This window comes from Triticum aestivum, chromosome 5A, assembly GCF_018294505.1.
Source record: "Triticum aestivum cultivar Chinese Spring chromosome 5A, IWGSC CS RefSeq v2.1, whole genome shotgun sequence".
NCBI classification, from domain to species: Eukaryota; Viridiplantae; Streptophyta; class Magnoliopsida; order Poales; family Poaceae; genus Triticum; species Triticum aestivum.
In genome coordinates this window covers 506,874,937-506,901,059 of record NC_057806.1, presented here as the reverse complement: position 1 = coordinate 506,901,059, position 26,123 = coordinate 506,874,937, and positions in this window count along the sequence as shown.

Below are 26,123 nucleotides of genomic sequence, written 5' to 3'. Positions count from 1 at the left end.
CACATAGCCTATACCATGTTGATGCATCTCCCTTCAAAGATAAAGGGAAGACCTTCTTCTTAACAACATCTCCGGGTACACCTGCAAGCTTAAATAATCCACAAACTTCATCCACATATATTAGATTCCCATCAGGATGCTTTGTTCCATCTCCTAAAAAGGGATTAGCTAGCAGTTTTTCTATCATACCCGACATTTTCAGTTTCAGTAGGTTCAGTAGGTGGTTCAGTAGGTTGAGGAGCAACTCTTTGCTCTACTCGTCGGGGTGAAGATACCCCAAACAAGCCCCTCAGAGGATTATTGAGGGAGTCCTGGATTAGGGGGTCTCCGGACAGCCGGACTCTATCCTTTGGCCGGACTGTTTGACTATGAAGATACAAGATTGAAGACTTTGTCTCGTGTCCGGATGGGACTCTACTTGGCGTGGAAGGCAAGCTAGGCAGTACCGATATGTATATCTCCTCCTTTGTAACCGACCTTGTGTAACCCTAGCTGACGGTGTACTGGACTAGGGGGTACTCACCACGTCATCTCCCGGTCTATTAGATTGAGCCGAGGACCCCCGTGGCCGTATACTCATGGGCCAGTTTGGACGGCTACCGCATACAAGGAAGATTCCACAAGACTTGGCGATCAAGACAAGGACTTCTCCCCACCGGCGTATTCGGCTAGGACTCTTGTTATCCTAGGCCTCCGGTGCATTATATAAACCGAGGCCAGGCTGGTCGATAGATAATCAACTCCATATACAACAATCATACCATAGGCTAGCTTCTAGGGTTTAGCCTCCTTGATCTCGTGGTAGATCTACTCTTGTACTACCCATATCATCAATATTAATCAAGCAGGACGTAGGGTTTTACCTCCATCAAGAGGGCCCGAACCTGGGTAAAACATCGTGTTCCCTGCCTCCTGTTACCATCCGGCCTAGATGCACAGTTCGGGACCCACTATCCGAGATCTGCCGGTTTTGACACCGACATTGGTGCTTTCATTGAGAGTTCCGCTGTGTGATCGACAAAAGGATCGATGGCTCGCCTGCAGATCAACTGCGACTTCGGCATCTTCGTCACCAGCTCGACTGGTCACCTTGGTTCGACCAAGAATTGCGCCCCATGTTCGGATCACCATGTTCGTATGAGGGCCTTCATCAAACATCAACTCCGATCTCTATCAAGATCACGGAGGAATCATCCACGGAGCTCGGGGGCTCAACGTCAACATTGCCCTCAAGCGATCGTGCTGTTTTTCTGGACAGCGAACTTGTATCTGCTGCCACCACCTCCTCGAGTATCGCTTTGATGATCTCTTTGGTGGAATTTTGCGGCATTGAGTCTACAACAACCCTGGAAAATTTCGTGGAGTTCCGATGGAGGAATCTCTGGCAATCCACGATATACCGGAGCCCTGTCAAATCTGGACGGGAATTTGGATGAGTTTAGGGAGTGGTGTCCAGCTTCTAGCTCGGACGTCCTTTGGAAGATCCAACCGTTGATCGGCTGCGGAATTCCTATATCTATGACCTCTCAAAATTTCGGCTCGATCCGAACGTCCAAACTCCGGGAACCTTCCGATTAGTGCATCACTTTTCGGATCTGTTTTCTACGTCAAAACGAATCCGACCCGAGTTCATCTTTTTTATGAACAAGATATCAGACATCCCTTTTGAAGGAAGTTTTGTATGGGGTATTGTGTTTTGTTCCCCAACACATCCCACTAACTATAAGATCTTTTGAACATGATCTTCAAAATCATGCTGGTGTCAAACCAGTCCGGCAATATTACTCCACGGCTGCCGACCTGCGCTAGACACGGCGTCACTTTGTTGAGCCGAGCTTAACTTCTTCAGATCATAATCTCGGCAAGCCGAACAAGAGCCCGGCATCGCGAAGGATAAATCATCACCAACATCACCGCCCCACAGATTACACGGAGCGGGCATACCGGCATCGCCGCATGGTCGCTTCATCAAGCCGGCATCGACCACGTCACGACCTACATCGACAGGGCCGCACTATTGCTTCTTCAAGCTGGTGTCCATCACGCCGACCTACTTCGACTCATAGGCTGACATCGAGGCCTCGACATCTCGGCTGGACCGGGGGCTTCGCCATCTCTTCATCAACCTACTCCGGACACTTCGGCGTCACTAGCCGACCAGCTCCGTCACGTTAGTTGGGCCGAGGGCTTTGCCTCGGCGAGTCAACCTTTACCAGCATTGCCATGCCATCGTTTTATCTCCCATCAGGCAATGGGTGTGCGGAGCGGGTCCCAATTTTAGGAATTACCTTCCTTCGGATTGCTACAACAAATAAACCAGGTGCTATTAATCCCAGTATTTTTTGCTTGTTTGGGTTCATTTTTTCCAAGGAGTTATTACACTGGTTTGTCCGTCATATGTACACAGGTCTATCAAATGGTGGCTGCATTAACGACAGCCGCACTTGGAGCCCCGACCGACCTGCGAATTTAGGCTTTGCCACGCCTTTACCGCATCACACCGACGCCCTGCATCGACTTGACTTCGGCACCAGGCCATATTTCTTTTATTACTCACTTTGCATAAATTATTTATTATGCAACGATTTTTTTTAATTATCATTATTACTATTATCTCCGGTTTGCACTATTTTTTGTGCACAAGAAAATGATCCGAGGACTTCGGTGTCACTCTGCCGGTCTGCATTAACCGTGCTATGTCACAACTTCGGAGTGCCGATCTCTTTGCTCCGCCACCTCGGGACCAGCTTGGGGGATGGAACCTTGTCCTGCATCAAGCTCAGACTGCGTCGTCAATACCGAACACATTAACCAACTAAGTCGCTTTCATGATCAAAGCTTTAATTTCTAACTTGCGTTCGGTTCGACCAAGCATTAATCTTCTTTGGAAAAAAGTTGCTTCTAAAAAATTTCCTTGTCCAAACTTTGTTTGTGACGCACAAATTCAAATACCCCGTTTACTTGGGGGCTTCCTTTATGAAGCTTTTCCTATTGCATATGATTATACTTGTACGGCTTCATTCCTTGTTTGTGTATTACGCCACAATATGCACCACATTGACTTAAGCGATTTGCAAGCTGGGTTGCCTCGCTCCTGTGTTTACCCCTACGTTCCCGATTGTTCGGCTAGGGAGTAAAGGGAGCACCTCTGCGATTGTCATGATCGGGTCACCTGACCCGGACCTCAGACTGGGTGAAGCCGAAAGCTAGCGCTCTTATAGTTATTCAATGATGGTCGGCACACAACGGAACTCATGAGTACAAAAAATCTCATAATAACAATGAGCACTAAAGAAAGGTATCGAGCAACCGAAGATGAAGAACAGTTTGGAAGAATCGAGGAGCGTCCCTAACTTGAAGACCGTTTCAGGGGGCTACTGACGGTGTCCTGGACTAGGGGGTACTCACCACGTCATCTCCCGATCTATTAGATTGGGCCGAGGACCCCCGTGGCCGTATACTCATGGCTACCGCATACAAGGAAGATTCCACAAGACTTGGCGATCAAGACAAGGACTTCTCCCCACTGGCGTATTCGGCTAGGACTCTTGTTATCCTAGGCCTCCGGTGCATTATATAAACCGAGGCCAGGCTGGTCGATAAATAATTAACTCCATATACAACAATCATACCATAGGCTAGCTTCTAGGGTTTAGCCTCCTTGATCTCGTGGTAGATCTACTCTTGTACTACCCATATCATCAATATTAATCAAGCAGGATGTAGGGTTTTACCTCCATCAAGAGGGCCCGAACCTGGGTAAAACATGGTGTTCTGTGCCTCCTGTTACCATCCGGCCTAGACGCACAGTTCGGGACCCCCTACCCGAGATCCGCCGGTTTTGACACCGACATTGGTGCTTTCATTGAGAGTTCCTCTGTGACGTCGTCGTTAGGCTTGATGGCTCCTACTATCATCAATAGTGATGCAGTCCAGTGTGAGACTTTCCTCCCCGGACAGATCTTTGTGTTCGGCGGCTTCGCATTGCGGGCCAACTCGCTTGGCCATCTGGAGCAGATCGCACTACAACATGACCCCCCGTATAGCAACGCATTTCTCCATATCTAAAAGTCCATATATGCGTTGCTTGTGACTTTACCAACGTTTTGGGATGCGTAGCCTTGTCCAGTGTTGCTAGCACATAATGCAACGCTTATATCGCCGTTGGTAAAAGGACCGTTGCAAGAGTACAGCAGATAAAACTGACTTCTACAATACTTATATATGTTGGTGCTCAATGTACTGGACTCAAAATTCCATTGCTTCTACGGAGAATTTCGAATGCTTCATGTGTTGGTACATATATAATGTGGATAATATTATTGTATTTATGAATAATTGCCAACAATTAAATTAATGCTCCACATAATGGTAGTAATAATTATGAGAAAAAAAGAATATGCTCAAGACAGGAAGAAATCATATATTAGATAAAACTGTTGGATTACAATAGTGTATATTACAGGAGGAACATCATCCAAATGTGATGCATAATCTAACTATTTTCTTGACACCGAAACTTAAACTGAAAGCATCCATCAACATCCCTACAACTTTAAGAAGATAACTGAACCTAGGAACAACATCCAGGAGGAACATCATCCCTACTACTTAACTAAAACTGAAAGAATCCATCATCATCATCATCATCATCATCATCATCATCATCATCATCATCATCATCATCATCATCATCATCATCATCATCATGAACCAGAACATCAACATCCTCACTGCAATATACTTGCCATGCACCCATATACTCATCCATTTATCTTTTGAATCTACAAGCAAGAAAACAAAATGAATTGTTAACACACAATGCATTAACATGATGCAAGTAGTAATAGGGTCAAGGTATGAGTCACGTACAAAGGTTGAAGGCCATGCAATCTTCGTTTTTTCTGCATTACCAAGAGTATTGCAGTTTTTGCGACTCTATACCAAATTTTCAGTTTTCACAAGTGCCATATCGACATGAACTTCCCATAATTCATTTCTAATTTCAGCACCATGAAGTTTAAATTTAGGATCACAACTTACAATTGTAGCAAGATCTACGTTGATGTTATGGTTTTTCAGGCTCTTCAAGAATAGTTTAGTTCCTGCCTGATAGAGAAAACCAAAGTGGGGGAATAATTGGCAGAATCATGCTCACCACCAATGAAAAAATAGGGGAACATATGAAATGAATTTGAGCACTCTTAATGTAGTTCACTTGCACCCAACCAACTCAACAAACCACCTTGAGCACTATTATAGGCTGCATTAGCACGTTTTGTTATTTTTTGGGTCTGGACAACACACTGATAGCAAAAAAGAAGTATAAAGATCTTAGGCGTATGGAGATGGAGCCCAAGGTACTGCTCCACTGTGATGGAGGGTTTCGTTGTTGGGGCAGCTCCGGTGAGTTGTACGACGCCGAGGCTGAAGCAGGACAAAGAGAGAAAATGAACAATGTTAACCTGAGTGTCATTCTAATAGCATCTCCAATACATGACGTAAAATACATAACCACAAAGTGCTAGATGTAAAATACATTAGCCGCTCATCTCTGAACTTAACTGTCGAAACTGAACTTAACTATCGAAACTGAACTTAACTGTCAAAACTGAACTTAACTGTCAAAACTGAACTTAACTGTCGAAACTGAATTTTGCTGTCGAAACTGAATTTTGCTATCGAAACTGAACGCACTAGCAAGGTGAGGCTACACGTCGGTCGACTGACTTTTTCATCTCTGGTCAGTCGATTTTGCAGCCGTTGGATACGAAATCAAGGGTCTGCGGTTCATCTTCAATCTCCACCCCCCTGAGCCGCAAGCCACCACCGGCCAAACAGCAACCCCCCGCCGCCCGCGGCCGGCGGTGCGCCGCCCCGCCCGCCCCGAAAACACTCCCCACCGTCGGTCCGCCGTCGCCCCGGCCATCCCTCTAGGCCCCCCGTGCCGAGCTTTTTCTCCGGCGATCCCCACGCCACCGCCCCGCCAACACCCCGCCACCGCTGGCGACCACCGCCCCCATCCTAAACCCTAAGATAGATAGTGGGGTACCTCTCCGGCGACCCCCCCTCCCCGCTGTGGCTGGTTCTTCCTTCACCCCGGCGAGCCCCCCACCACCCCCTAAAAACTGACTGACCCAAAAGTCGATTCCGCCGACTGAAGTGTAGCTAAATCGGAGCAGCATTGCAAGCAAGAGCTAGAGCGAGAGCAGCAGCGTGAGCAAGAGCAGACCAGGCAGGGGACCGAGAGCAATAGCAGAGCAGCAGCGCGAGTGAGAGCTAAAGCAGCAGCAGCTCCTACTGATGTGGACGTCGCCGTCGAGGGAGCGATGCCGTGGAGGAAGTGGCCGGCGACGCCGCCGTGGATGGAGCAGGGTCGTGTCAGCTGGGGACGGAGCGCCGGCAGCACTGTGAGATCGAATCAAGAATAAAATGCGACGATTAGTGTACAACCTCTTTGGTGGCGCCGATTAGGCCGTAACTTCATCCGAGGAAATGGTGATGATGATGCTCTTCCGATGGTGCAGGTGAAGACGGCGGTGTGGGAATGGAGGTGGCGTGAAAGACGAAGGGAACATCGAGGGAGATCCTTGGAGGTGGAGGACGGGGTGGCTGAACCGTCGGGATGATGAGATCGACGATGGATCCTCATCCGGTACAGTGGATGAGGGACGTCGAGGTGTTGCTGTGGACGACGTCGTCAGGGAAGAGGCTCCGGCTAGGTGGTCGACGGAGCAGGGTGTGGGGTTTTGTCGTGGGTTTTCGCGGCCTCAGTGTACGAATGGGTGGGCAGATGGGATGGCAGTGGGGAACCATGGCTTAGAGACGCGCTTGTCCGAAATGTGGGGTAAGTTACGAAAGTACCCCCACCGATTTGAGGCGGTTCTTTTGGTTCAGGGGTACCACGGGCATTTCACGTGTCGGGATTTCACAGGAGGTGGGAGTTTTCACGCGTGTTGTAATTTCAGAATAGCAAGGCGCGGGTTGAGATGGAGGGAGTTGTCGGAGCACAACGAGACAAAGATATATCTTAAATATTTCGGGCTAACAAGGCGCGGGTTGAAATTTCCGGACAAGCCCAACGTGTATTGTACCAAATCAATGCGCAGTACAAATGTCATTCAAAACTTTGAATTCATGTTATGTTCATTTAAAATATTTCGCTACGTGTATAATGCATGCAACCTACTACTCAAATGTACGTTTTAGTGCATTCCAATGTATATATTACGGCTTCAATATGAACTAAATTTGAATTCATTTTTGTATTTGAATAAGATCTAAACTAATGATTGTTGTGAAGTCAAAGCATTTGAATTTGTTTTTCTGTTTTAGTAAGATCTACAATCATCATTACTGTCAAGTTAAACCATCGTTTGTGTATTATCTTCACAGCACACAACATGATTAGTCTCAAGTTACATATGAACTATGTGTACTATATGAACTCGAACTAGATTTTTTGAACCCACTTTATTTTGATTTCAAATCACATTACATTTCTAGCTCTAGCTAGATCTTCATAATCTGAACCATGTATCATATTTATAATGTGTTTATCACATTATGTATGGTGCCCCGCCCCCTACGCCTACAAGTATTTAGATGTGAGTTGCAAACACCACACATTACCACAAATTCAAATAAAATGTGAGAATGTTCGATATATAGTATTGTTTAGATTGTTCGATATTTAGTTGTAAGCTGCAAACGCCACACATTATCACAAATTCAAATAAAATGTGAGATTGTTTGATGTATAATATGGTTTAGATTGTTCGGTATTTAGCTGTGAGTTGCAAACGCCATGCATTATCACATTATGGTATAACATGTGCACAGCACGTGTATCACCGCTATATTCATGCATGCAACGTTTAAAACACTATGATCTCCTATTCAAATATAGGAATCCGCTTTCATATTAAATTATGATTTTTGTTAGTCTCTTACACCCACACAATCCTCTAACCTTTGTAGCTACCACTAACTTTCTCTCGTGCATGCACACGCCCTCCTCGCCCTCCCCCTCCATCGGCATTCTATACACCGGGCACATTCATTTTTTTACTTAGGTCGTTCTCCAGAGTCTCCACAACTCCTTTCCGAAACACACCGATCGAGAAACCTCTCCAATGATGCCTGCCTACAACATACACACACACCTTCGATCTCATCCTTTATGTGTCCTTGCCTCGTGTCTCTCATACGGTCAGACACACGTGTAAACTCTCGCCCCTTTTTTCATCGATCTCACAACCGCACACTCATCCCCCTATCTAGCTAGTAGTTGGGCCTCTCGCACCACCTCCTAGCTCCATTCTCTCTGTCTATCCGTCTCGCTGGGCCTTATTTGCCTCTAACAAATGGACGTACACCGACCGATCTCTCGCTATACATATAGCTAGCTTGGTCCTTATAACTCGTTTTTACCCACACGTCAATTGATCTACCTCATTAGTTGTGTCTCTCCCTTCCTCCGACAAACAACAATTGATCTACCAATCTAGTTAGGTTTGCTTACCAAACACATGGTTCCCCTTCATGATCCATGGATGCGTCCCGACAGATCTATCACGCATAGGCACACATAGAAACACATCCCCACTCTTATTGATAACATTGCAGTTCCACCCTAAGTTTGTCTAGTAGGCCTCTCCCACCATCTTCAAGAAGCAACTCCGTCACCCATCCAGCACTCTACCCCTCTCCCTCCCTCTCCCTCCCTCTCTCTCGCTCCTCTCTCTCTCTGTCCCATCATATTTCCCGTCCTTCAGTTATGTATGGATGTCGACCGATCTCCCTCAAGACATAGCTGGGTCTCTCCTTCTCAACACATATACGAGTCATTCTACCTCTATAGTTAGTCCTCTGCCTACCCCTCCCCCACCCCCTCCCCCCCCCCACACACCGATACATCGAGCGCTCTAGTCATGTCTCCCTGCCACACACAAACTTGACATGTGCCCTCTAACGTTCCGGTAGGCCAGTCGCCCTATATCTTTGACTTGCACACGCACACAATTTCGATGGCTCTCTTCATCGATCTTGCACCCACCCACTTGATCCTCTCTTTGACTCTATCGATAGCTATGACCCCTCCCTCTCTTCTCATGGATTGCCCGACCCTCTATGTATGATATGGATAGGCCTCCATTTCACACACATTGCATGCAAAATTTTGTTTGAGATGTCATCGACACATATTCCCACAAATAATTCACGAAATCAACCCCCCACCCCACCCCGACCCCAAAACAAAAAACACTCATGAACGCAGTTTGTATCTCTCACACACACCCATGTAGGTGGGGGACATGCACGAAGAGAAGAGGTGCATGCACGGCGCACGTACTCCCGTCTCTTTCCCAACCACACCCGCGCGGGTACACGGTGGAGCTCATTTTTGTACGAAAGGGGCAGCCCACGTGGTAATTTGGCACCTGTACTGGTTGTCCACTTGGTGGAGTGAGGATCCTCTACCACAGGTGAACAAACAAAAAGCAACTTGACGTGTTATGTTAAAAAAAGAGGCAAACCATGTGGGGCCTACCTTAGAGGTAAGGCTCTGTAGACTGGAGTACTTTTGATGTGTCCCGTCAACTCGTAGAATGAGGAGAAGCTTGCTTAGTATGCCGTCTCCCCCGTTCCTAAATATAAGTCTTTGTAGAGATTTCACCATGAACCACATGCGGACGTATATAGATGCATTTTAAGTGTAGATTCATTCATTTTGTTCCGTATGTTGTGGAATCTCTACAAAGACATATTTGCTAGTAATAGCTAGCCCCCACTACTAGGAATTCTCTATCCTCTCCTTGAGCCACATCATCAAAATTGATGTAGCCGTTAGATGAAGTAAATCAGTCCATAATAGTCGTCTGATCTAGACGTTGAGAGTCTCCGCACTAAGCCACATGCAAGCCTGCAGAAATACCGTGGCACATGCATGTGAGTGGGGTTTTAAATCACATCAACATGTCTGCATGCAAGCATGCACCGGTAGCATGCATGTAAGTGAGCTTTTAAGTCCCATTAACATGTCAAAAAGAAAAATATAATCCCTTTATGCAGTAGGAGTTGGCTGATCTTTTTTCCTTACGTGGGATGATCTAAATGATGGTGGGAGTTTATTTAGTTTGGCTACCACATTTGTCATGCGGTTATAGAGTTTTTTTAGTTATATGAAATCGATAATTTTGCGCAGAGAGATATACCGCTGTTCCGCGGCAACGTCGGGGACTCATCTAGTAATATTTAGTAACAGAGGGAGTACTATGTAAAGAGTTAGGTGTCACACGGTTATAGTGTGAGGTGGGCCATGTAATCACTGAGCCTGCGTGTTTTCACTGCTCTTGCACGCCTCCACTGTAAGAATGGAGAAAATTGTAATCTAGTAGTAGTACCTCCTTTCGCTGAAAGCGTGGGACATCCAGTAGTCCTACCACCTCAGTAATAAAGACCAATGAGTCGTCAAATCACATAGACCCAGCAATATGTTGGACGGACGAAGCAACCATCACTCTTGCACCAGTGAGAGGTTGCGTCCGCTCTGCCCGGGCATGAATGCGGCACCGATTCTTTGGAGCGGCACTGACCGTTCCAGGCGGGAAGCGCGCGCGGGTGATGGAGGGGCTTTTTATGGGCCAGGCTGGTTAGGAGCGGGCGTGGCAACTGTCCGCATGTCCCTACCAGACACGCCCGGAAACGAGAGGATGCGCCGACTCTCGCGGCTAAAATCGTACACTAGACAACATCTCGCTATAGGAGTAGGTCGATCTGTCGCTCTCTCTAACACAAAGATGATGTTAAACACACACACACACACACACACACACACACACGCACGCACCTTGGTCCCGTTGCACCTTCTAACGTGACTTATTACACCTAGATGGAGGGATTAGTAAGTATACGAGATACAGTGGCACACTGACTTAAGTCGAATACAAGTGCCCAAAATTTCCGTGCATGTTATAATAAGGATTCACTTAAAATAGTACATGAGCGAACAGAGGGATCAATTGGACAGTGTTCCCGAGCAGTAGCGAGATGTGTCAGGTAAGAAACACCGCTGGCGCCTTTAATTTTTCTTATTAATTTGTTTGTTTCACCCTCTGACTGGTGGGACCCAACGTACTACGTGGAGAGAGGTAAGGTGACTAAGGCTGCATTATTTCTGTACCACTGTGGATAGTCTTACCACCAAAGCCACATGACACGATTATGATTAAAATCCTAATGACTCCCACACACAAAAAAAGATGGCATGCTTGTCACACGAATGCAGGAATGTATAAAAGGTTATTTCCCTCTCGTTGAACATAACGGGAGGGTTGTGTAGCTGGTTAGCCTATTCGCTCATCAAACTTGAGGTCTCTGGTTCGATAACTACACTTGAGCATAATTTGTGCCAGGAGGATTCTTTGACTGGTCAAAATGTTTTCTAGGTTTTGCACCCTTCACACTCTCTCTCCAGTATATATATACACGCTGGAGCCTCAGCACTTGTAGATGCTCTCTTAACACTCGCTCACCCTCTCCCGTTGGAGCCTCAACACTTGTAGTTTCTCTCTTCACACTCTCTCGCCCTCTCCAAATCTAAACAAGACTTCGTTGGCCTCTCTCTCCCCTCACTGCTGCTCAAAGAGCCGGCACGGGAGGGCCTCCGACCCCTTCTTCTTCGCCGCCGTCCTGTCGCTCATCGAACTACGCCCCAAGAACCTTAAGGTATAATTTACTTACTCCACATGCATTGCTCTAGCTACATTTATACCATGAATCTAGGACGTGGTTCAAATAGGAAAGGAGTGGGGGTAAGTAGTGGGAAAAGTTGTATATAGCATGAATCTAGGACGTGGTTCAAAGAGGAAATGAAGGGGGAAAGTTGTATAGCATGAATCTAGGACGTGGTTCAAAGAGGAAATGAAGGGGGAAAGTTGTATAGCATGAATCTAGGACGTGGTTCAAAGAGGAAAGGAATGGGGGAAAGTAGTGGGAAAGTTGTATCGCATAAATCTAGGACGTGGTTCAAAGAGGAAAGGAAGGGGCGAAAGTACTAGTTCAAAAAGGAAAGGAAGGGACAGGGCTGTAGAGTTTGAGCAGGACTAGATTTGCTGCGCTCACATAGGGAAAGGTTTCTAAAGATAACAAAACTGGGACCAACACAAATATGCTCCTTGGTTGTTTGTTCTTTGTTGCAACAGACTGTGCATGACCACAGTACATCAGTAGATGCACATGGTGCTGGTGCGTCCACTGTCCCGTGCAACTCATTAGCTGTTGTTAATCTAAGGCCCTGTTTGGTTAAAAACTCCCTAGTCCCTACCTGCTTGGTTCCAGGGACTAAACATGGACTAGCGGTTATTAAATGACATGCTAAAAGACCATGTTACCCCTAGTAATGAACTAATAGAGACAAGGTGTGATCCGTTGGCAGGGGCAACTATTGGAAAAAGTCCCAAAAAGACTCCCTCGGGGTCTTCTTTCTTTAGTCCCAAATGCCCACTTTTAGTCCCTAAAAGTCCCTCGTGTTTGATTTAGATGGGACTGACACGGAGTTTTTTTAGTCCCTACACCAAAATGTCCCTGTAAACAAACACCCTCTAATAATGCCGCTGGAAAATTGATGCAATGCCACAGTTAAAAGCAAATTACATGTTTAACAAATTTTATTGTTAATATAATCTCTATGTTAATATTAATCAAGGCCACCGTTTGGGAAATGCTATTGTCTTGCTTTCTTTCCCATTTAGATAAGGTAGATGCTTCTTTTTGTTGGCTTCTGTGTCATCCACCGTTATTGACCACTAATTGTTTCCTTTGCACCTCTGTGTAAACAGGGTTATCTACTTCACCTCGTTGCCATTGTGACCTTTTGTTGCACTACACAAAACACTTTTGTTTTAAGAGTGTTTTGTGCAGTTCAACCAAAATGTCACATCGACAACGTTGCTTGATTGCTTGATCTTAGTGGAACTGAACAAGAGGAGATCTTACTTCCTATCCGTTAAGGCGAATTTGGTTCAGATATTCTTCTTGTGAGTTGTTTGAATTCCACATCATGAGAGCTCAGTACTAGCCTTCTTTCACATGATTCTGAAGTGTGCTTTCATATGTTGTGCTACTTGTACGATAATGGTGCTTGATTTTAGTGGACTGCACAAATGGAGACAAGACTTCCAATCTGTATGTGCACCGTAATATCCCATTGACGTAAGATAAGGATATTTCACAACTGCTGGCCTGTATTTTGCCACTTTCATTAGAAAATTAAGTAGTAATATACTTGTGCTCCCTAATTGACATGCCAAATCTTACATTGAAGGTGAAGCTTATCTGTTATTGAACCAAGTGATGAAGGGGAAGAACAAGCGGAAGAAAAACAAAAATCAACTCCCGGTGCTATAATGAAGCACTGGAACTGTGATGACACAAGTAATGATATAGTTTTGCATCTTAATTTATTGCTATGGCTGGAACAAGCAATTGTTTTGCCACTGATTTGATGCCACTCTTAATGTAATATGTAATTATATCTACTTGTGCAAACAGGGATCTTCTTTGAAGATACCATATATTTTAGTGGAACTGCACAAGAAGATGTTGGAAACATTAAACTAATCAAGGAGTATATAGTAAGCATGGCCACCACTGTAGATAGCAATAGATGGTTCTGGAGAAGTGCTTCATCTGTATGCTCTACACAATAAGCCTCCTGACAAAGGTTGGTACTCGCCCACTGATTTCATCCATATGATTGAGCTTTGTCATCTCTATTGGTGTTGTGCTACTATTTAGATACTGTCATGAAAAAGTGGTATTGTCCTTGAGAAGTGCTTCATCTGTGCTGTTTTAAATATTTCATTTCCTTTTTTCGAGCAAACAGGGATGCTAGCATTTAGTAGCCATCTTGTCTTTGCACAACAGGATCATCTTCCTCTGAAGAAGAATATGGAGTACGTGAAGTGACTAGTTTCGATTATGCCAGGATGAAGAAGCCTTGTCTATCTTCTCATCAAAAGGAGCAGTTAAAGGATGGTTACATTACTCCCCACAAGACCAAACTAACTTCAGCTCAGAAGGACTAACAAATATCCATTTTTTGCTGTGATGCGCGAGTACAATGTTGTTCTTGGATTCTTTCTGGTGAGTTCCATTTTTCTAAAAGTGTGCTCTACATGGACCATGTATGTGCCTGTTGAAACTGTTAATTCATAGTACATATTGCTTTATACTAATCACTTTTTTGTATTTGTGCAAACGGGGGTGCTCAGCTTGATTTCAATGGGAACTACACAAAATGTTCATGAATACATAGAATCATTCATTTCCACCATAAGAAGGGAGGTGCCAATAAGTTCAAGGTGTTGCAACATATAAGAGAGAAATCATACAAGCTACGCGCGAATTTGGTTGATTTTGGTGGAACTGCACAAAAAGAACAGCTGGTTTATTTAGCACGAGGTGTCATGTCAATGTCGGAACTGATGGAAAACCCTGCCCAATCCACAATAGTAGGCATTTGATATTTTGGAATCGGGAAAACTTGTCAAATTTTGCTCATTGATTTTAGCAAGACATGCATTTGATATTTTCAAATGGGACGCCCTTTGCTATCAGCAGCGTCGATCAATTTTTTCTTTATTCTTTAGTTGTGAAGTAAATATTGCCTCTGACATGTGAGTCGCTAAGATGCATAATCATCGATTGTTTTGAATGTTCTCTATGAATTGCCAGGCCTGTGTGTTTGATCACAATGTACAGAAACGCTAAAAGCTGCTCAAACTCTTTGTACTCCTTCTATTCCTTTTTACTTCGCACATTGTGAAAGTGCATACTTTTTTGTATAAGATTGGTCAAAGTAGAGATACTTTGACTGCAGACAAAACTTGTATGCAGACTAGAAAGGACCAGAGGGAGTACATGTGAAAATGCTGCAAACGAGGTGATCACCCTGGGAATAATGCTAGTACGTATTGTTTTGCATGTTCATCCAATGCCAGTGATACAGGAATTCAAACTAATCGAAATAAGTTCATTCATACATGGTCGGATTTCATATAAACATGTCGGATTTCATTACATTTCATACATTCTTCAACTAAAAAGGGGTGCGCTGGAGGTATAATTAATTAACCGAAGCTACCCACATGTGTCCCGCTGAGCCGAACAGAAGCTTCAGTGACTTAACTGCAGTTGCAATTGCATAATTGACATGTGGCCTGTTCGGCCCATGCGTCAGTCAGCCAACTGCACCAGCAATTAAGTAGAAGCAGCGTTCTTCTCCAGCGCAGCTCTCTGACTACACGTCGCCGCTAAGAAGCTAACCGGCCGTCAATGGTAAACCCGCCTAGCTTGGCTTCAATCAGAGGGTAGCAGTGGTGGCCTTACTTGGACTCGAGCGGCGACGACCTACCGTGTTCTGTGTGGCGCGGCCTCGTTGGCAGCGGGGCGGGGCCTCGACAGAGCCGGCGATGTCATCTGCATCGTTGCCGGCAGGGTGGGGCCTCGGCTGAGCGGCGATGTCCTCTGCCTCGTTGTTGGCGGGGCGGGGCCTCGGCAGAGCCGGTGGTGTCCTCTGCCTCATTGTTGGTGCCATGGGGCCTCGGCGGAGTAGGGCCTCGTCGACGCCAGGAGAGCGGGGACTCATCGGAGCCGGCATTGTCCTCTACCTCGTCCTCGGTCTCGCCAAACAGCACCTCGCCCGCTTCATCGCCCTCTTTGCTAGCCTCTTTGTAGGCGGCCGCAGCCTCCGCCACCTGCATGCGGTACCGCCAGCGCTCGAGGCGGCCCTTGCGGGCGGAGTGGTACGAGTCAAGCAGCGCCTCCTACTCCGCCCTCTCCGCGGCGATCTGCTCCTCCGCCTACATGTGCTCCTGGAGGAGATGGTGGTTGTAGGCGGCGTCGGCCTGCGCCTGCCGGAACTACTCCACACGCATCTGCCTCACCCTGTCCATATATTGGGCACGGGCCTCACCGATGGTCATGGTGCAATGCACTGGCGAGGATGGCGTGGAGGAGGGGGTTAGCGCCGGATCGTCGACTACCATGTTCTCCATTGGGACGTCGTCATCCTCCGGCTGCCATCTCCTTGTGGTCCGTCATTCGCCCGTCCCGAAGAGCGCTGGAGCACGAGGAAGCCATGCTGGGCAGTAGTGGTGTGGACAGGAGAAAGGGAACGGATGCGGATGACTGCGGCTATGGACGGCGCAGCAGTTTATATAGCAATGGTGGGCGGGCGGAGGGACGATGTGTGGCACCGGAGTAGCCGCCTCGGCAAACGCGTATCTTTAATGTGGGCGGCAGATGTACGGACGGACGGCACTTGTGTCGTTTGAAGGCGGAGCAATCGCCTGCACTGGGAAGCGGGGCGGGCGGCGCTGACTGTTTCGGGCGGAAAGCACGCGCGGGCAAGGAGATGACTTTACTTGGAGAGGATGAAATGGGGACCCACCAGGTCCATAGCCTCACGTACGCAAGTGCCTCCTTATTATATATATATATAACTATAATTTATTTTTCTTCCTCCTGGTTCCTGACATCACGGTCCCACACCATTGTCAACCTATGTAGTACTCCCTCCTTTCCGGTTTATAGGGCTTATCTCAAAATTTTAGTTTTTCCATTTTATAAGGCTCAATTTGGTTGTTCCCCATCACATGTTCATACTTCAAGGTGCATTAAATCATTGCATGCAAGTATTAAGAGAAAACTGACCAATTAATGCATTCGTAAACATAATTTTTTGAGGAAAACAAGAGCATTAATTGGGTGCTTTTGCAAACTACAAAAAATATTCCACCACGCATCATCTACCTTGGTTGGTGAGATTTTTTAATTGAGCCTTATAAACCGGAAAGGAGGGAGTAGTCAATAAACGAGAGAACTGCACAAGAAGCGGCCGATAGCTGGGACCAAGCAGCTCGAGCAGTATTTGTGTTTTTGAGGTGTGAGCACGGCAGAGTTTTTCGATGTTTAGCCCAGATATTAATTTTTATCCTCTGAACAACAACGAAAACATCGCTTCAGGTATTAACTGGGCGGGCTGTGGCTCGTCTCGCCCAGGCCAGATATCCAGCCCAGATATTAATTTTTTTCAAGCTGAAAATGGCTAGCTCAGCTATACCTTTTTTTAGGAATACCCACGCAAGGTCAAGTTGTTATTCTCCGCCCCGCTGGGCTGCAAATCTTTCCTAGGAGGGATGCATTAGGCTTAACAAGAAAATGGGCTTTAAGAAATAATAAATGGGATGTAATTATAAAAACTGGGCGGTAACTTAAAAAATGCACCAAACACGTGATTACTTTATAAAATATTGTTTTTGGATATTGAAATTTTTAATTTCATTAATTGTTGCGAGCGCAATGTTTTGTTGGATTTTTACGTAATATAAATTTATATTGAAATTGTAATTAATCTGACTAGAAATTTCGGGATAAAAATATTTTGGATCCCATCAAAATGTGGGAAATTTTATTGAATTCTGTTTTGAACGGTTGGTTGAAATGGACTGTACTTTTAACAAACTGTAAATGGGTTGTAGTAAATTCCATTAGAATTCAAAATTGGGCTACACATTCTCAAATGGGCTATAAGTTCTCTGCCACACACTTCTGGCCTTACTAAGTTGACGCGTCCCCTAAAAAATAGAGTTGACGCGTATGCCAGGCTTTGTCAACTTATAGTCAACACACGGTTCTAGCAGCAGTGGCCGTTGGATGTCCATCCAATAGATGTTGTGCTTCTTCTTCAATCTCGGATATACTAGCTTCACCCGCCCAAAAAATGATTCCTCCCCCTGACATCTGGGGCGCACCGTTTTGGAAGCTGACTTGTGGGCCTACTAAGTTGACGTACCAAGGGCTTTGTCAACTTAGTCAATATAAACGATTCTAGCTATAGTGACCGTACGATGTCCATCCAACGGCCGTCGTGCTTCTTCAACCTCTGGTCTTCTTGCTCCAGCTGCCCAAAGCAGCACCGGTCGTGCCGCCTGCTCCTGCCTCCCGTGGCCGGCTGTGTTGCCGCAGAGGCCTCACCACCCCCTACTACTCCCACCGCTGGCCAGGCCATCCCTCCACTCACCCACACCCCCTGTTATTCTGCGGCGACGGCAACGCAGTCGAACCAATGAACCCTCGTACTCCTCTCCGCGTGTGCATCCACTGCCGCGTCTTCCCCGGCTCCGCGTCGTCCCCTTCCTAGGCCTCGCTGTTGTCCACCGCCCTGGTGCTCTCGTCGTGGCGTGGTCAACGTGGTCAAGGAACGACTTCCATCGGACATAGACTGTACGTGGAGAGGCTGACAGCTGGGTCCATGGCAGCCGCAAAGAAGTGCCTCCTTATTACGCGCTAAATAATTATTCCTCCACCTGACAGCGGGGACCCACCGGACGGGCCATCGTATTTCGTGAAAAAAATGATTTGCCCCCTGACTGTTGGGACCCATGAGCTACATCTTCGCACGCAAGGAAGTGCGTCCGAAAAAACGATTCGCCCCCCTGACTGCTGGGACCCACCAGCTACATCTTCGCACACAAGGAAGTGCGTCCGAAAAAAAATGATTCGCCCACCGACTGCTGGGACCCACCAGCTACACCTTCGCATGCAAGGAAGTGCGTCCGGGCAAAAAAAATGTTTCGCCCCCCAGACTGCTGGGACCCAGCAGCTACACCTTCGCACGCAAGGGAGTGCGTCCGGGCAAAAAAACAAAATGGTTCGCCCCCCTGACTGCTAGGACCCACCAGCTACATCTTTGCAGGCAGGGAAGTGCCTGACAGTCGGGACCCACCTGGTCGAAGCGTACGTAGCGTTGTCATTCTGGTCGCGAATGTGTACGTACATACTGGTCGATGTAGAGGCGCGCACGTGTCGTAGTTGCGGCGCGCATGTGTCGTAGTAGAGGCGCGCATGTAGCATGTACACGTACGTACAGCGGCCAGGGTGCAACAAAGAAAATACGGCCACGTATGTGTACATACAGGCAGGGTCTCGAACGCCTACTCGCGCATACGTACGGCCAAGGCTCGTGTACATGGCTGGGTCAGAACGGAGAAACAGCGTCGTCGTCGTGTTCATGGGGAGGCAATGGAATGTGTTGTGTTCATAGGGAGGCAACAGAATGCGTCGTGTTCATGGGGAGGCAACGGAATGCGTCATGTTCATCGGGAGGCAACAAAATGCGTCGTGTTCATTGGGAGGCAACAGAACGCGTGGGAGCCAACTGGCTGTGTCGGAACGGAATGTGTGGTCATGCTCACCGGAAGGGCTTGGATGGAATAGGCGATGGAAACGAGGCCTGACGTACCCCAGAACGGAGGAAACGGACCTCCTACGGTCGAAACGGGGGTCCTGTTGATCGGGAGGGGTGTGGCACACTGCAAAACGGTGGAAACGGGTCTCCTACGGTCGAAACGGGGGTCCTGTTGATCGGGAGGGGTGTGGCGTACCGCAAAACGGACGAAACAGACCTCCTACGGTCGAAACGGGAGTCGTGTTGATCGGGAGGGGTGTGGCGTACCGCAAAACGGGACTCCACGGGATACTGTTCATCTCCACCGTCGACCTCCTCCAGCCTCCACGGGCTACAGTCGACCTCCTCCAGCCTCCACGGGCTCCTGTTCATCCAGCCTCCACCGCGCGCTACTCCAACGGCTACTGTTCAACCACCCTCCACCGTCTACTGTTCACCCAGCCCTCCACACAACGGGGTCCTGTTCAACCACCCCTCCATGGGCACCCTACACCGTCTACTGTTCTGTCAAGACCCCGACTCAATGCCACATCGATCTAGCATGTAACACCTCATATCACTTTGCGGCCTCACGCACGGTATTCCCACGGTGTCGCCTTACCTTTGCCCGGGACCGTTTGCGCCTTTTGGCACACGTATATGATGGTGTGGCTAGCATCCATATGATAAAGAGCCCGGGCTGACATGGCTAGTCGTAAACCCAAAGTGGCACCAACTTACAGGGACAGGCATCCATGACCCAGCATCGAACGTGTCGGTCATCAGCGAGTGAATCCAGGCTGTAGCACTGGGCTAACAGGACTCCGGTGAACCGGGCTGTAGCGGGCTAGCAGGACTCCGGTATTCATCGCGTGACATTTCCCCGAAGGGACAGACACAAGATCGAAGAAGGACACATGCCGGCCAACCTAAGTGTTCCGGAGCAGTAGCAAGCTACCAGGGCTCAGTGGAAGCACTAGGAGACATTTCCCGGTAAGAGAGTCTACTAAGGATAAACAACTAGATAGTCAGATCCCACACATAGCAATACACATTACACGTACGCATAACATGCAAGTATGTGCTGTACAACATGGCATCACAGCATAACTCAACAACTCAAATAGATAAAGGCTCAGAAGAGCCAACATAGCATTATTACAAACAGGGGTCACATGACCCAACAGTCAGAGCAATTAAGCAACAAGCGGAAGCATTACATGTCTGAGTACAGACATCTATAAATGAAAAAGGCTGAAAGCCTGACTATCTACAACGTCCGATCAAGATCGTAGCTGAGGTACTAGCTACTAGTCGAAGTCCACGAGAACACTAGTAAGACCGAAGTCTCAGCTGCAAAAACATAAATAAAGCAACATGAGTACAAAGGTACTCAGCAAGACTTACATCAGATCCTATCATACATGCATTTGTATCAAGAGGGTAATGTGGGGTTTAGTTGCAGCAAGCCAGCTTTGACTCTGTGGCTATCCTGTTCTACGACTACCAGAAACTCTTGAGGTGAGACAACGTACCCGAGTCCACTAATCACCACACAATACACTATTATGGATTCGTCCCCGTCTCCCTACGAGAAGGCCATCCATAGCACTCACACTTGTCTTGAGCATTTTAGAGTATCCACTTCAAGTTGTCTATGTACCATGTAAGCATCCAAGAAGTCCATAACCGCGGACCCGGCTATTCGAATAGATCATGTTAACCCTGCAGGGGTGTACTTCTTCACACACGCTCTCGCCACTTACCGCCATGTACACGTCATGTATCTCGGCAACCTTCAAGCGGAAGCCTGGCGAGGGTGTCGGCCACGACCTGACTAACCACACAAGACTCTAGTCCAGGTTTATCGCCTATTCGGGTTCCATCCGCAAGGAGATCCGGCCGGGGTGTCGCTCACGGCCCCAAACGATGTGAGCAGGGTTCCCGAGCCCACCAACCGGGTGCCACTCGGTACACCGAGCCACGTGTGCCTAGTCTGTCCCAAGCCCACCCTGCCGGGTGCCACTTGGTAGAAAAATAGCACTACCTACAAACACCAGAAACTAGTTGCGACTCCTGGACAGAGATCAAGTTGGCTAATAAGTCGAGAGGGGCACTTAAGCATTCCAATGTGTGGTAGTATCGAGTCATTGGACAACATACATAGAACTCAGTGCTTAAGGACGGTTCCAGTGAGACAACCCACCATGTACTCCTACATGGCCTCTCACCGCTACCTTTACCAAATCGTGTTCACACACTTAACTCACAGCATCAGAACATATCGTGACACTCCAATTCATTCCCAATGAATCAGACCTGACACAACTCTAAGCAATAGCAGGCATAGCATGGTAGGAACACATCAGTGGCTTCAATCAACTCCTACACATGCTAGTGGTTTTCAACTATTTACTGTGGCAATGACAGGTCATGCAGAGGAATGGGTTCAACTACCGCAACACAAAGTAGCAGATGAACTGTTGTTGTCCTAATGCAATAACTGAGAGCAGGAGCGAGAGAGTAGGGTTTTATCGAAATGAACAAGGGGGTTTGCTTGCCTGGTAAATCAACAAGGGAGGCACTGCTTCACAGACAGGTACTCTGGAACGTCTCCGGAGCAGGACCTATCGAGAAGGAACGGTGCCGGCAATCAAAACACAATCATATGCAACAATATGATGCATGAGCATGGCATGTAGATGTGATGCTGTTTGAGCTAATGTAACTAGTAAACATTTGGTTTGAAGTCCATTTGAACCAAAGGTTCAAATGCATTTCTAAATTAAGTCTCTTATATATGCCATAATGTGTTTTCTCATATTCAGCATGTATAAGTTGGTTTTTCATGCATGAAACTTGTACAGATGGATAGATTACATTTTTCTGATAATTTTTCATATATAAATTATTTTAATCTGAGCTACGATTGAATTGTTATGAATTTTTGAAGTTTAATTCAATTTCTGAAATTTCCTGAATTATTTTAATCCAGAAATATATATATTGCGCCAGCATGACGTCAGCACGACGTCAGCAGTCAACTGGGCTGGTCCGGGTCAAACCTGACGTGTGGGGTCCACACGTCAGTGACAGGGGGTTAAACAGGGGTTAAATTAACTTAATTAAAAGGTTAGGGGGCACCGGGGCCCACATGTCAGTGACAGGGGGTTAATTAACAGTGATTAGCACTAAGCTAACCACCTGCCGACGGGGCCCACTCATCAGGCCGGCGAGGTCGTCGGCGGCGACCTCTGGACGCGGCAGCGTCCGCGAAACAGGCCACGGGGGCGGCGTCGGAGAGCACCGGGGCGTAGCCCGGGCTCTCGCGCATCTGGTGGGACAGGTGGGAGGAGCGGGGAAGGCCGGAGCTCGCCGGAGCAAAGCTCGCGGCGGCGGCCGGAGCTCGGCTTCAAGCGGGAACTTGCTGCGAGGCACTAGGGAGGCTGCGAGCGGGTCCGCGTGACTCGCCAGAGTGCACTGAGTGCAACGGCGAGCTCGGCTGCGGCCTGCGGCGGCTGGGACCACGACGGCGAGGAGCTGCGGCGGCGATGGCTTCGGCCATGGTGGGGAACGGGGCTACGGCGCGGGAACGAAGGGAAGAAGGTAGGGGAAACGGGAAGAAGCTCACGGCGATCACGCGGAGCAGCACAGCGGGGTCGGGGGAGACCTGGTGACGGCGAATCGACGGCGGCGGACGGCGGAGCCCGAGGAGGAAGACGATGGCGATGGCGGCGATGGAGGCCGTCCGGAGGTGCGTGGCTCGACGAGGAGGTAGCCGGCGACGTGGCGGAGCTCGTGGACTGCTCAGATGCTCTCGAGGGGCGCGGTGGCTACGACTACGGCAAGCGGTGGCGTCGGTGGCGTTCGGCCGTGAGAGAGAGAGAGAGACAGAGGAGAGGACGAGGGCGAGGGAGAGTGCGAGGGGGTCGGGGTGGCTGCGTGGCATCGTTCCAGGCATCCAGACGAGGAGGGGAGAGGCAGGCAGGCAGGGAGGGAGGAGGTGGCGCGGCGCGGCGGTGCGCGCGCGTCGGGCACGCGCCGTCCCCCTGTCGGGGAGGAAGACGACAGAGGAGGGGGGGCCAGGTGGGCTGGGCCGCCTGCTGGCTAGGCCGGCCTGCTGCGGCTGGGCTGCACAGGGGGGAGCCCCAGGTAAGCCCCTCCTTCTTTTTATTTTTGTTTTCTAATTTTTCTGACATTTGTTTTGATTTAATAAAATACTAAATCAATTTATTACCTTATGCCAATTTTTGCAGGAGCTAGATATATTATTCCAGAGCTCCTTTATAAATGGCATAATTTTTGGACCATATTTCATATATATAGAAATATATTTCCAATGCAAATATTTATCGAATTAATCCAAGTGGCCAAAATAAATATCCATGAGCTCCTAAAAATATTGTATTGATTTTTATCTCTGTCCAATATTTTCAGAGGGCAACATGAGCATTTTCTTGGACCCTTTTGGAGAAATTTTTATTTGGGTCATTCTCAAAAATGATTCTGAGGGTTCCACCAATCCTCATTTCAAATTTAAATGAAATTTAAATATGATGCACAAATGGCTAGCTAGTCTAAGTCATACCAGACTAGGGATGTGACAACTCGCCCCCACTTGAAAGAATCTCGTCTCGAGATTCAGGGGTCGACGGAAAGAAAGCGGGGTACTCCAGTCGAAGACGATCTTCTCGCTCCCAAGTAGCTTCTCTCTCGGAATGATGAGACCACTGAACTTTGAGAAACTTGATGTTCTGACGTCGAGTGACACGCTCTGCTTGATCAAGAATGCGAACCGGGTACTCTCAGTATGTGAGGTTATCTTGGAGATCAAGCGTTTCGTGGTCCACTCCGCGGATGGGATCCGAGAAGCAACGCCTGAGTTGAGAGACGTGGAAGACATCATGAACTCGAGAAAGATGTGGGGGTAGTTCCAACCGGTAGGCAACCTCTCCTTGTTTAGCGAGAATACGAAAAGGGCCAATGTAACGAGGAGCCAACTTGCCCTTGATACCGAAACGATGGGTACCCTTCAAAGGAGTAACCCGAAGGTAAGCTTGGTCGCCAATTTCATAAGTCATATCCTTATGATGACGATCGTACTGGCTCTTCTGACGAGACTGGGCTGTTTTCAAATTCTCACGAATGATGCGAACTTGCTCTTCTGCCTCCTGGATCATATCCGGTCCAAAGAATTGTCTTTCACCGGTTTCTGACCAGTTCAAAGGTGTTCGACATCTTCGTCCATAGAGAACCTCAAAAGGAGCTTTCTTGAGGCTGGATTGATAGCTATTGTTATAAGCAAACTCGGCAAAAGGAAGACATTTCTCCCAATCCATACCGAATGAGATAACGCAAGCTCTGAGCATGTCTTCGAGAATTTGATTGACCCGTTCCACCTGACCACTCGACTGAGGGTGGAAAGCGGTACTGAAGGAAAGATGGGTTCCCATGGCAGTTTGGAAACTCTCCCAGAAATGAGAAGTGAAAAGACTGCCATGGTCTGAATTGATCTCTAGTGGAACACCATGGAGTGATACTATTCGAGAAATGTATAAGTCAGCAAGCTGACTAGCAGTGATACTCTCTCGAACAGGAAGGAAGTGAGCCACTTTGGAAAGACGATCAACGACTACGAAGATAGCGTTATTCCCTCTCTTGGTCCTGGGAAAGCCGGTGATGAAGTCCATACCAACTTTATCCCATTTCCATTCAGGAATAGCTAAAGGCTGAAGGGTGCCAGCAGGTCTTTGATGCTCTGCCTTAACACGACGACAAACGTCACATTTAGCAATGAACTCAGCGATTTCTCTCTTCATCCTAGTCCACCAGAACCTCTGGCGTAGGTCCTGATACATCTTAGTACTACCGGGATGAATCGTGAGAGGAGATTCATGCGCCTCCTTAAGAATCAATTGTCGCAGATGTTGATTCTTGGGAACCACCAAGCGATTCTCAAAGAAAACAACACCACGATCATCCATAGAGAAACATCCACCAACTCCCTTCTTAATGTTTCTCTTAATGCGGATAACACCCCTATCAAACTTCTGGTCAGAGATGATCTGATCCTCAAGGGTAGGTTTCGCCACCAAGGTAGAAAGAAATCCGCGAGGAGCTATGTGAAGATTAAGCTTACAGAATTCCTCGTGGAGAAGTGGTTGGCCTTGCTGCAACATGAGATTGTTGCAATAGGATTTACGGCTTAGCGCATCAGCCATGACATTGGCTTTGCCTGGGGTGTAGGTAATCCCTAGATCATAATCTGTGATTAACTCCAACCAACGTCTTTGCCTAAGGTTCAGATCCGGTTGGGTGAAGATATACTTGAGACTCTGGTGATCGGTGTAGATCTTGCAACATTTCCCAAGAAGGTAATGTCGCCAGGTTTTGAGTGCATAGACTACGGCTGCAAGCTCTAGATCATGTGTAGGATAATTCTCCTCATGTGGATGCAACTGTCGAGATGCATAGGCAATCACATGACGATCCTGCATAAGAATGCAACCTAGTCCCTGTCGTGAGGCGTCGCAGTAGATAATAAAGTCTTTAGTGAAATCCGGTGGCACAAGTATGGGAGCAGAAGTCAGGCGTCTTTTCAGTTCCTGAAAACTGTACTCACACTGTGGGGACCACTCGAACTTTTTATCTTTCTTGAGAAGTTCCGTGAGGGGTTTGGCTACTTTGGAGAAGTTTTCAACAAAGCGGCGACAATAACTGGCTAGCCCAAGGAAACTCCTAACTTGTTTGACTGTTTCAGGTGGAGTCCAATCGAGAACGGCCTTGACTCTCTCGGGATTGACAGCAATGCCCTTACCAGAGATTACGTGGCCTAGGTAGGTCACTTCTGGCAACCAAAATTCACACTTGGAGAACTTGGCATAAAGGC